Source organism: Arvicanthis niloticus, chromosome X (assembly GCF_011762505.2).
Source record: "Arvicanthis niloticus isolate mArvNil1 chromosome X, mArvNil1.pat.X, whole genome shotgun sequence".
Classification (NCBI taxonomy): domain Eukaryota; kingdom Metazoa; phylum Chordata; class Mammalia; order Rodentia; family Muridae; genus Arvicanthis; species Arvicanthis niloticus.
In genome coordinates, this window is record NC_047679.1 from 49,477,135 (window position 1) to 49,490,842 (window position 13,708).

At 38.6% G+C, this 13,708-nt stretch overlaps 1 protein-coding gene across 1 annotated transcript in view; it reads right to left on the reverse strand.

The window, feature by feature from the left end:
• The window catches only part of Arhgef9 (Cdc42 guanine nucleotide exchange factor 9), a 135,905-nt gene that overhangs the window by 56,877 nt on the left and 65,320 nt on the right, over positions 1-13,708 (reverse strand).

Sequence of the window (13,708 nt, forward strand, 5' to 3'; positions counted from 1 at the left end):
ATCTGTAATGCATAATCAGCGAAGAAACTTGGTAATTATTTTTAACAGATTCCATAATTTTCCCCTTTATTTTCCAACTTTTGACATTCCTAACTCAAGAAACCGAGAGAGAAAGCAATTTAGATACATCAGCACTGTCTAGTCTTTAAGGATCAGGTGACCCTTTTAGTTAATGTATAAGTAAGAAATAGATAAAGTCAACAGTTACTGTGTATTATTGACAAGGACTTCCCCCAGGTAAAAATCCAGGTAAGGCATGACAAAGTCTTCCTCTGGACAAAGTACAAGTGTTTAGGAATGATTGATCAGTGTGTGCAAAAACTACCAATTGCAACTCCCTCTTCCAGGATGACTGCACAACTCACCTACAGAGAGATCTCCTATGGAGACTAGCTAACTTTTTCTCGCTGTGCTGTATATAATAAACTTGATGAGGTTCTGGGTCATTGCATAATTGGTGCCACTCCATTAGAATAAGCATGGGACCACCTGATCCCATCATTTCTGTATGTGTGGCTGTCCTTTCTTCATTCCTTTGTTGTCCCAGTCAGGTTTTCAGGACCAAGCCATGCGGAATACACTATTCATGAGTAGCTTTATGACAGCTAAAGCTTTGAGATAGAGCTGTAATAGTACTTCTAAACTGTATGCTTTCTTACTTTCGGTCCTAGGGGATATAGGGAGCATAATTATTATCCAGAACGCCTAAAGATATTAGCAAAATATATTTCACTTACTTGATATAGGCAAAAACAAGTAGAGATCACTGGTTAAATGCATTTTGAATATAAGAAGAAATGATCAAACTTGATATCTAGAACATTCCATCTGTAAATGTGCTATCTCTAAGCAAAGCATCAATGTGTGTGTTTTTTATTTTCTTTGAGACATGGATATCATAATATAGCCCTAGCTCATTATGTCGTGTATGTTGGCTACAAACTCAAAAAGATATACCTACCTCGGTCTCTTAAGTTCTGTGATTAAAGGTATGGACACCATACTTGGCTCTTTCCTTCTTGCTTTTTTTCCCAATGTGTGTAACTGATCCCTTATTACCTACTCATTAAAATAATTAAGAAATGCCTTCCTTTCCCTGTCTCCCTAGATGATATATGGTAACTTGTAACATGAAATAAAACCTTTCCTCCCCAAGTTAGTGCTTGGTCAGCAACATAAAATATGTGTGTGGTGTGTATGTGTGTATGCAAACAGTATATATATATATATATATATATATATATATATATATATATATAACTTTTCTTTATATATATAAACAGTAATATATATTGTTAATATAGTAATCAATATAATACTTAACATTCTTGTCTGGCACAGACAATCAGCATAATATACAGAGTCAGGCAAAGAAACAACTCCTTGTCCCGAAGGGAAAGATAATTTGCTAATTAAATAAAAAGCATCATAAGAAAGCTGTTAACAAATTGTTTTCCTTTTCTAACATACACATAATTAGAAGTAATAATCTCCAATAAAACAATGACAATTTTGGTTACAGTACAAACAGAGGGGAGAGGGATGGTGAGAAGAGGAAGGACCTATGGCAATAACTTTTACTTGCATTCATAACTGTACATCAACACACTAAGACAGAACTTGTCCACTGAGTTTTCCTGTACCACAATACATTCCTGACATTAACCATGTCTTTCTGATGCATCGTATTTCACTATCACTCCACTGTATCTTCTACTCTTTTCTGTCATTCTTTTTTGTTCCCTGGCTTTTTTTCATTGAAAAGTTATTCAATATATTCAGATCATGGTTTTCCTTCCCATCTCTTCCTAGATCCTAAGCCGAATTGAAGTCTCTTCTTAAAACCCTCTTACATTGGCTTTAAAACTATCCACCATGGCATAGGTTTGAATATGAAATATTTTCTCACAGGCTTGTGTGCCAAATGTTTATTTCCCAGTTGGCAAAACTATTTTGAGAAGTGGTTGAATTTTTAAGAAGTAATGCCTCACAGAAGAAATAGGTCAGTGAAAGCTATGCTTTTAAAGGTTATAACTGTCCCCAGTCCCTACTCCAATCTCTCTGCTTCATGGTCACCATGGGATAAGGAAAGAGCAGCCCACAAAATGGGTGAATATGTTTGCCAGCTACGTAGCTAATAACTAGAAATAGATCTGCAATATGACCTAATTAAGCCACTCCTAGGCAAGTAACCAAATAACTTTATATCTTACTATAAAAATTCTTGCACATCCATGTTCATTGTTATTTTATTCACAGGAACTAGGAAATGGAATAAAGACAGATGTATATCAACTCTTGACCATATAATGAACATGTGATACCTACAAAAAGTAGAACATTACTCATTCATTAAATTTTAATGAATGAAACTGGAAAGATTACTTACTAAGGTCACCCAGGCCCCAAATGACTAATGTGCAGCTATCTGTCCTATGTGGGTACTGGCTTCAAATCTTGTGTTTTATAAGTTTAGCTTCAAGTACACGTGGTAGTTATGAAACTATCATTGGATGAAGGGATAAATATTAGAAAGGGAGTATGAATTATAGGTGAGATTAAAGAACAGCATGGGCATATGGAAGACAGAAAGACTCAAACAGGTAGTGGAGAAACAGGGAAACTAGAAGACAAGGGAAGAGTTAACCAAAATAAATAGCCTTTGTGGAAAACTATGATCTTGCAATCTAAGTAGAAAGGACAATAGAAACAGTCTGTAGAACACATGTGATTTCAAAGATGGGAAATCATGGGAACTAAAGATTTAAATGGGGCTGAGGGCAGAGAGTGAGGGAAATGAGGGGCAAGTAGGAGTTAACCAAAATTAAGGATGTATGAAGAAGCCTTATGAAACCTCACTAGTATAAGCTAACTAAAGCATAATTTTTTAAAGAAAATAGGTTTGAACATAAGTGTGCCACATGGAAGAACGCTGCTGCTCTCAGAAGATGTAAGTTATTAAGTAAAAATTTCAGTGCCAAGCACAGGTTAGCTCTCTATGAATTATTGGTCAAGGAGGCCCCAAAGATGCACAAAACAAGATAGTCTATTTGTATTGCCCTTAGTTGTCTATCATAAATAGATGGCTAACATCCTATTGCTGAAAACAACATACACTCCAGTTGCAGGAAATAAAGGTATCAGTCTTGAACTGATCAAGAAACTTTCTCCCTTCTAGCCAGGTTTCATAATGGTGAAAAGTGCTATGAGGGCTGCTGGGGAAGAAAGGAGATCAATGGTCTTGACCAATGCTGCATATTGCATGCTACAATAATGATCTTCCAGGCAAGATGCACACACTGAGGCAATAGTGGTGAGATAGTTTATGGGGTAACCAACTACTTTCTTGATTGGATTTGAGCATGCTCCAGAGGAGTCATTTGTGCCTGGTACTGTAAACATGGTCAAAATTCATGGCTAGATAATGTATTATAGGCTGTAGGCCAGAACTGATTAATAGTTTTCTAGATGGTCATGTTGTAAACATCCTCTACAGTATTTCTTTTTTTTTCCTTTCCTTTTCTTTCTTTCTTTCTTTTTCTTTTCTTTTCTTTTTTTGTTTGTTTGTTTTTCAAGACAGGGTTTCTCTGTGTAGTCCTGGCTGTCCTGGAACTCACTTTGTAGACCAGGCTGGCCTCGAACTCAGAAATCCGCCTGCCTCTGCCTCCCAAGTGCTAGGATTAAAGGCATGCGCCACCACTGCCTGGCTAGTATTTCTTTTTATATCCATAGATTTGTGCTATTTCAGCCACAGATGGGACATCTACATTACTACTACCACCATTACCTCCAAGGCTCAGGAGATATCACAGAAGAAGGGCTGGAGAGAATATAAGAGCAGAAGGATAGAAAGAATACTGCAAAAGGCTAGCTTGTGTATACCACATAGCTGTTACACACATGAACTCATAGCAGCTCTGTTTACACACACAAGACCTCCACAAGATCAACAAAATTAAAAATTCCAGCATGCAGGGGGAGGGGCTTTCAATGCCCCCATCAATGGCAGTTGATAACTGCTAAGAACAGGAAAGTCACTTTTCTTCGGTGTGGGGAGGGTCATTTGTAGGTTGTCTATGCCTCACTGGATGACTCCACACACATGCACACTTGGGCACCATTAGCTGAAGTTAGGAGGTTATAAAAAGACATTACTTTAGGAGAAATAGAAGATATGTCATGAGGGGTGTGGTGTGGGTTGGAGGGAGAGAGTGATGGATATGACCAAGATACACTATAAATATATAAAAAATATAAAAGGTCTCCATTTAAGCTATCAAATTTGAATATACAAAGTCCTGCCCTGCCTGCTTTTTATGATGAAATCATTTTTTAAAATGCTGAGAATCAATCTAATCCTAGTTACTCATCTTTTAGGAAATAGGCAGTTTTTGACTGAGAGTCGGAAAAACATTTCTTAAAACACAACTTTGGATGGTGACTTGGTAAAGCACTGGCTTTGAACCCTTGAATTTTACCTTAGGTCCTTGTCTCCAGATAGGATATCATTATCTCTAGCCTGGGCTATAAATCTGCCCTTACTACTGGTATAAGGAATTGCTTAGAAACCAGTGGTGATGAAGATAGTTTTTAAAGTATGACAGATTTAAGGAAAGTAGAAAAGCAATTACAAAAATACTTCCTTAAACCCTCCACTGACTATATAGAACAAGTTTTTCTCAGATGCTACCTCATAATTCTAGAGGCAGATGGTGCCAGCCTAAGGGATAATAATAACCTCGTGAGGCGTGTTTTGGGCTATGCCATCTATTTGCATAGGTAGGTCCACTAGGGTCTTACTCACTCTCATCTTGCAGAATGCTTCAGATATCTCAAATCTGGCTTGTTAATGTCAAGTGTTCTCTTGCAACACTCTCCTTGTATTTTTACCCTTTGGTGTTCTTTATATAGGCTATGATATTCTCTAATGGCTACCTAAGTCATATGATCCTTCCTCACCCCAACTTGAGCTGAATCACATCTCTTCCCACACTATCAACTGTATTTTATGTGCTAGCCTTTGTGCAAACAGTATAGAAGGGCTGGACTAATGGGAAGAATTTATAGGTTTGCTATTTATAGCTCTGTTCCCTGATCCATCTAATCTGTTCTTAGACTCCTATGTACTGCACTTGTCTGCAATTTAGTTGCTTACAAATGAAGGCTAAGTGCTAAGGTACTACTGCAGTAACATTATGTTTCCTTGTAAAAATCAAGTTGCCAAAAAGAGCACACTACCCAATTACAGATGCAGCAGGCTCATTAGGTACAATACTACTATGATTAACTTGAAAGCCTGGCATTATCAGCATGTTCAGACCTCTGGGGAGACCATGTCCTTGTGCAAGTGGCCAAATGAGATACAATATAAGTTCTGTATGCCGAGGTAACCTTAGCAACATACATGTAGAAGCAGCAAGATGAGTCACATGGAACAACTTATTCAAATAATGAGTAAAAGCTGAAAGCCCAGAAGCCAGAGGATAGGAAAGGCTTGGAAGATCTAGACACGTGAGTACAAAGAGAAGTTCTTTTTAAGTGGAGGGTGTGAACAAGGGAAAATAAATACATTTCTGACATTAGCTTTAAAAGTTTGGTAAGTCAGCAGTACTATTGTTGAATGTTTCCTCTTTGATAAGTCTATTCTGTCAGTACCTCCTTTGCATAATTTTGTTTTATTCTCATAACAAAAGACTCAGGTAGGTGCTGTTATATCATTAGTTTACATATATATGGTCACTGAAGCACAGCAAACACAAGCTACCCACTCAAAGACAATTATTATTAAATGAGAAAGGTCAAATTCCAACCAAGAAAATGAATTTCTAGACCCAGTGGTTTTGGCTACATAGGCCCATTTCATGAGTAGAAGAAACTCCAGAAAGACAGAGTACAATTTAGCCTAAAGAGAAAAACCTCCCAAATCTGCTCTAAGCCATAAGCAATGACTTCAAGATGCAGGGAGCTAACTGTCAGTAGTTGTGTAAGGTTAGAGACAAGATGAACACTTGTAAAGTAAAGGGCATTATGAGGGTATTCGTCCATCAGCATGAAGGCCAAACTATATGACTTTAAGATTTCTCCGAAGTGTTGAAATTTTCTGGCTTACAGATACTTACAGAAAGGGTCAACAAATTCAGGCCTATTACATTATCCAATTCAACCAAATCCAACTAAATGGAAAGTTAAGCTAGAACCCACTTTTCTAAACTAGGTATACGAGCAGTCACAAATAATGAATCAGTACAGTATATGATAACTTAACAATACTTGTAGCTTCTCTTAGATAATCTGTAGGAACCAAAGTAAGGTTCACAGGTAATATTGAGGGATTTTGGGTACAAAAAGAAAATTCAGATCAGAATATGTTGGTACATAGCTATAATCCAAGCAATATTAAGACTGAAACAGTTTATGGTCAGCCTTGGTTACATAGCTAAAATCTCTCAAATAACATACACATTTAAATAAAGAAGAAAAAGAAAATAAGAACATTCAATCTCCACACATATTTAGAGGGTCAAAATATCTGTAAAGGATAATGTAATATCATATAAATAACACTGAATGATCAGCCCCAAGTGCTAACTGGAGAGTGGTTCAACACAATTCTAACGATCTACAGGACCTTCGATGGGTCACATCCTATCTCGAAGCCTTCATTCTCTCACTTTATATCTGTAACTGGGATGGAAAAAAGGAGAAATGAAAGATTTTCATAATACATCAAAGGTTAAGTAATGCACTGTGATAGGGAGAAGGAATGGCAAGGTAATGGTGGCGGAAGGAGAGTGGAATACCCAGATCCCCTAAATGTCTGCAGCAGCTATCAAACCAATCCACAGGGATTTCTCCACATATAGCTACATGATCTTCTCTTTGAAAATAAAGAGAGAACTATGGATCCATTTTCTTTGCACTAGGCTTTGTATGTGACAGCTTATGGTATCTAGGAAAGATACTGTTACTCCATCATAGTGTAAATATATGTATATGTGTATATATATATGTACATATATATATATGCACGTCTACAGTAGTTTTCCATATGATATCCTTCCCCTTACTAAGTCCTCTACCCTTCTGTCCCATTTAGTACCACACTGTACTTGCTCCATTCCTCATTCCCCCTTTATAGCACCTGCATCCTATCCCCCCTCTATTGAAAGCTTAACCAATCGGGCCATTATTGGTTTCCTAACTTATATAGGTATTTCATTTAAACACATGTATCTCAAGATTTAAAGCTGGCATCCTCATATAAGAGACAGAACATTCAGTTTTTGCCTTTCAAGTCTGGGCTCACTCAGAAAATTTCCAGCTCCATCCATTTACCTATGAATTTCATAATTTTATGTTTTTCTTCACAGCTGAAAAACATTCCATTGTCTAGGCTGCTTCCATTTCCTGGTTGTTGTGAATAGAGCAGCAATAAACATGGATATAAACTCTGTAGTAGGATACAAAATCCTTTGAGTTATGCCCAAGAGTGGTATAGCTGGAGCATGTGGTAGATCTATTTTCAGTGTTTTGAAGAACATCCACACTGATTTCCATAGTAGTTGTACCAGTCTGCACTCCCACCATGAATGAATAAGTGTTTCTTTTCCCCATATTTATGCCAACATCTGTCGTCATTTTGTTCTCCTTGTTGTTGTTGAACTTAGCCATTCTCACTGGGCTACGATAAAATCTCCAAGTAGTTTTAATTTACAATTCCTTGATACATAAGATTATTAAACATTAAACAAAAATATTTCTGAGCCACTTGTATTTCCCCCTTTGAGACCCATCTGTTTAATTCCATGCCCCAGTTTTTAACTGGGTTGTTTTCTTGGTGGTTAGGGTTTACTGGTTTGTTGTTGTTGTTTTTTGGTAGGGGGAATTTGTTTGTTTAGTCCTTTGTACATTCTAGATACTAACCCTCTGTTAAATGTGTCGGTAACTGTCCAAAGTGACTCATTTATCCTAGCTTTAGCTAACTTCTGCTTGTATCTCACGCAACTCCTTCCCAGACTCTGCTCTCCATATTCCAATAAGAGAACATTCTAATTCTTTCATTATAAATTAGTTTGTGTTTAAGGAGATCTATGTTTTACAACATAGAACTAATTATTTAATCAACTAAAGCTTTTGAAAACTTTGTTAACAGAAACTTTGGAAACATTTCCCCTCTGGCCTGCCTGATATGATGTAATTGTGGGTTTTGACTCTATGATATATTAAGATAATCTAAATAGGACATAATCCTGCTCACTTTGGGGTCCAGAGTTTTTTCTGGCATAGGCATGTTCTTGACCACTGGCAAATAAAAAACTTTTAATCTGACCATTACTGAGCGACATTCCTTTGTATCTTTTGTGGGTCAAACACAGTAAAGATTTTTTTCTCAGTTCAATAGGCTGTCTCTTTACTTAAGTGATGGTGTCTGTTTTACGTAGGGTTAAAATTGTTGTGATGACCAAAAAGCAAGCTGGGGAAAAGGGGGTTTATTCAGTTTACACTTCCAGAATGTTGCTCATTATTGAAAGAAGTCAGGACAGGAACTCAAACAGGGCAGGAGCTAATGTAGAAGCTATGTATTGCCCTCCATGGCTTGCTCAGCCTGCTTTCTTATAGAACCCAGGACCACCAGCCCAAGGAGAAAAACCACCCATAATGGGTTGGCTATATTCTATCCTAGTTCCTCCAGCTTTTGGGTTGATGCCCACCAATGGGTTCTTGTGAGAGATGAGACAATCTACAGACTCAGAAGGCTCTCCCTGTGGCAAGGACCAGACTGTGGTATGACTTCAGGTCTGAGATTTTTCCAAGCATCCCCACTCACAACATCATAGGACTCTGGGCTTCAGGCTCTAGTCCTCTCCTTTCCCTAGACCCTACCAGGAACCAACACTCAATTCCATCTCACTCCCAAGTGTACAAGGAACAAACACTTCAAGGACAGGCTGCTCCCTACCTTCAGACCTTTGGACTTAACTAAACAAGCCTAACAGTGCAACCTGGAGGCACCCCAAATCAAAGAAGTAACACCATATCCTCCCTGGGAGTTCATCCCAAACCCATACAACCCAGGCTTCCTGGGAGTCAGTGAACTATCACTGGCCAGTGAGTTTTACATTAGCATGATCTGATGCAGTAGTAGCCCTACAGCCAAACCAGAGCCTCAGCAAGGTTAGCCCAGGCAGTCATGTTCACATGCAGTGGACCCGGTGACTACAGACCTGTCCCAAGGTGGACCTATGAGATACATATTACATAAAACTTGAAATTCTTTTATAATATTTATTTTTATTATCCTTAGTCATGTATATTTGTGTGGGGGTATGTGCATGTGAGTTCAGATGCTTGAAGAGGCCAGAAGCATCAGATCCCTGTAGAACTGGAGTTACAGGAAGTTGTGAGCTACATGAAGCTGGTGCTGGGAATCAAACTCAGGTCTCAAAAAATGCTGTACTCTTTAACCACTGAGCCATTTCTCCACCTACATACAATTTTAATTGGTTTTTTTCTTGAAAAAATGGATGATCTTGTTCCATTGGGCTCCCCTCCCTCCACCCCCACTTCATATCACTTAGGAACTACCCAAAATCACACTTTTCTGATTTTAGATGAGGCAGGAATTTGCCAGTTGGAACCTTAGCTCTTGAATCAACTTGCTTCATTTGGCAAAACTGCCTGTCTGGTCCTTATATGCATGTAAGTTACATGTATGTATGTTAGCCACTTCTGGCTAACACACATCATACATATTGTGTGTGCATGTGTGTGTGATGTATGTGGTATATGGTATTATGTAATATGCCTGAGTATCAGTGTGTGCTTATGTGTGCAAGTACATGTAGAGGCCAGAGGTAGTCATTAGGTGTGTTTCTTCCATTGTTCTGAACTTTCTTTGCTTAAAAGTTCTCTCACTAAACCTGAAGCTCATTGATTCAACTACACTGGCTGGCCAGTGAGTTTTACAAATCTGCCTATCTCCCTGGACCCCACCACTGGCTGAGCTTGATAACCTGGGATTTTTTTCACATAACACCATGCCCTGCTTTTTATATGAATTTCTAGGGATCCAAACTTGGGTCCTCATCTTTGTACAGCAGGCACTTTACTGAGTCATCTTCTTAGCTGCAGGTAATCCTTTTCTGTGACAACCCCCAGCAAAGTAAGATTCCAAAGAAATCTAAAACTAAAAACAGAACAGTGACCAATGGAGAAAAAAAAACAAACAAGGAAAATGCATACCATTCTAAAATACATCCATTTATTAGGTGTTTGGGGGGAGTCAGTTGGGCACGGTACACATTCCTGTGTATGGAGGATAGAGAAGAAACTACCAGAGTCCAGTTGTTTATCTCCTTTCACCACGTGGGTTCAAGCAGTCAAATTTGGGTCATCAGGCATGCCAGAAAGCACCTTTACAAGCTGAGTCATCTTGCCGGCCAATTATTTACTTTTTGAACAAATCCATGCCTTGTGACACAGACCTCACCACTCACTAATAACAATGTGTTATGCATTCTATATAAAAACTGCCCTAACACATGCTCTCCACAGGCCATAGCCTGGTGTCAGAACAAAAGCTCCTTTCCTGCACAGCATCAAAGGAAATAGACTGAATGACTTGAAACTGGTGCCTAGCAGGGGGAAAAATGCTACCACAGGCTCCTTAGAAACACAATCATGTCTCAGCAGATTGTTCTCAGCTCCCAGGGAAATAAGCCCAGGAAAGTAGGTAAAGATTTCCACAGCCAGATATGTGGATTGATATTCAGTGTGATCTGATTCACTTAAGCTGACCAATGAATGAGAAGATACTAAAACCACTTGACTCTATTCTTAAAACAAAAGACAGCACAAAGGTAACAAATGGTCATTGCTGAATACATTATGAAGTAGGCATGGGATACTACTTTAAATATTTGAGGAATAAACATTGATATTGTAAGAAATACTAGATTTCCAAGTTATGATTTGTGCTCTATCATTTACAGTCCAGGTCTGTAACTACATTATTCACTCTAAACTTGTGTTTTGTGTTACTGAGAAAGTAGTAATTAGTCATGTACGGCTAGTATGAATTGAGATATCTTCTACATATACCATATTTCCAAAAACTTAATAAAATATCATTATTAATTTTATAGTGATATCATGTAATATACCATAATATTTTGACAATACTAGAACATATAATATGAAATTTAATTTCACCTGTAACTTTATTTTAACTAGAAAAAATTCAAATTACATCTGTGTCTTTTATTACATAGAATATTTTCTAGGAGAAACATAATAACCAATATATTTAATCACCAGCTGCAAAATAAAAGCTGTCCTTTAATATAGTTCCTCCTGTTGTGGTGACACCCAACCATATCTGCTATGCAGGATATCTGATATGTGACCCCAAAGAGGTCAAAACTCACAGATTAAGAACTACTGATCTAGGTGTTCTTTTAAAGAGAAATAAAAATTTAATTTCCAGGCCTTATCTTGAAGGAGTCTTCTTAGAATAGCTTAAATTTTAGTGGAGCTTTCCCTCTTTTTAAATTTGTTTCTTTTATTTAGCATGCAAAGGAATAGGTGTCACTATAGCATTTTGATACATACTTTATTCTTATATTCCCTCCTCCTTCAAGCCTCTGTCATACCCTCCTGGCTCTTCCTGCTCATCTTCTTCCTCGGCCTAATATATAGCCTTCTCCTCTCATGTCACATGCATCATGTATTCTATTACCTTCTTTTTCTTCTCTTAGCCCCCTTAAGAGGGCTTCTTCCCCTATAGTCGTTTTTTTTTTTTATAGTCTCATGAACCACACACAACCCCATGTATCTGAGCATGGCTTATTCTATTTAACATCTGTTGATAGACATCATGGCTGGTTTTTTTAAACTATTATGAATAGTGCAGCACAACAATAATGTGGATTGCACATTCTTTGTGGTAGAATTGAGAGTGCTTTGGGTATTACGATAGCTATTCTTCATTGTCAATTTATCAGGATTTCGACTCTCCGTGGAAATATACCTTTGGATGTGTATATGAGAATGTCTTCAGAAAAGTTTATCTGACAAAGGATATCCACCCTGAATGTTAAACAGCACCTATCATAGACTAGGGCCCTGGATTGAATAAAGAAGAGAAAGTTAACTTAGGACCAGCATTAATCTTTCTCTGCTTCCTGGGTTGGGACAACAGGCATCTCACATTTCATATGGCTATGCTGCCATAATTAGCTTCAGTTTTCAACTTAAATAGACCTAGAGTCACCGGGGAGGAGGGAATTTCAACTTAAGAATCTCCTAGATCAAACTTGCCTGTGGCCTTCTTTCTTTTTTTTTCCCACGGGACGCGGGAGGAGGCGGGCGGGAGCGAGCGGGATTGGAACAGGCACAGAGAGAGGGCGTGGACGGACCCGCGCCCTCTGCAGGTGGACGCCTTACAGACTGCGCCACCTCTGGTTCGCTTGTGGCCTTCTTTCTAAGGCATTTTATTAATTGTTAATTGATAAGTGCTGGAGAACCAGCTCACTATGAGTGGTGGCATCATTAGGTAGTTGAACCTGAGCCTTTATACTTCTAGTATAAGAAGGCAGGCTGAGCAAGCCATGGGGAGCAAGCTAGTAAGCAGCACACCTTCATGGTTTCTGCTTCACGTACTGCTTCCAAGTTTCTGCCATGAGCTCATGAGCTCTTGGCCTGTTTTCCCTCAATGAAGGCCTAAAACTATTAAGATGAAAATACCCTCCCTAGCTCTCAGAGACTGAGCCATCAACCAAAGAGCATACAGAGGCTACACCAAGGCCCCTGATACATATGTAGCAGATGTGCAGCTCAGTGTTCATGTGAGTCCCCCAAAAGCTGGAGTGAGGGCTGCCCCTAAAGCTGTTCCCTGACTGTGGAATCCATTCCCCTAACTGGGCTGCCTTGTCTGGCCTTAGTGGAAGAGGATAAGCCTAACCCCACAGAAATTCGATGTACCAGTGTGGGGGAATGCCCAGGGGACACCCCCTCAGAGGAAAGCATAGGGGTGATGAAGGGAGGAACTGTATGAGAGGAGACCCAGAGGGGGTAAAGCATTTGGGATGTTAATTAATTAATTAATTAATTAAAAAGAAAGTACCCTCCCCAGTGTATTTTAGTCATCGTGTTTATCACAGCAACAGAAAATGAAAACATGCTTTCCTTGTCGTGTCATATTCCCTTAAACTGTAAGGCAAAATGAACCATCCTCTCCGTTAAGTTACTTCTTGTCAGGCATTTGATCAGCCATTAAAACTAACACAGGTACATAACCAGGATTAGATAGTAGTTCAGTTTCATTTTCAAGAAACATTAATTCTCATTTCTATAGTGATTACACAAGTTTACACTCCCAATCAGCAGACAGCTCCTTTCCTCATGTTCTCACCAGCATTTGCATACTTTTTGTGCACATGCATGCATCTGTACTTCCCCCTCCCCCCCCGTGTGTGTGTGTGTGTGTGTGTGTGTGTGTGTGTGTGTGTGAGAGAGAGAGAGAGAGAGAGAGAGAGAGAGAGAGAGAGAGAGAGAGAGAGAATGTTAGCCACTCTGAATGGGGTGAAATGTTATTTCAAAGTGGTTTTATTAATGACTTATATTTTCCTGTTGGTTGAGAATATTGAACATTCACATGTCTTCATTGGAAAACTGTTCAGATAATTAGACTATAAATGGATTCAGTGAT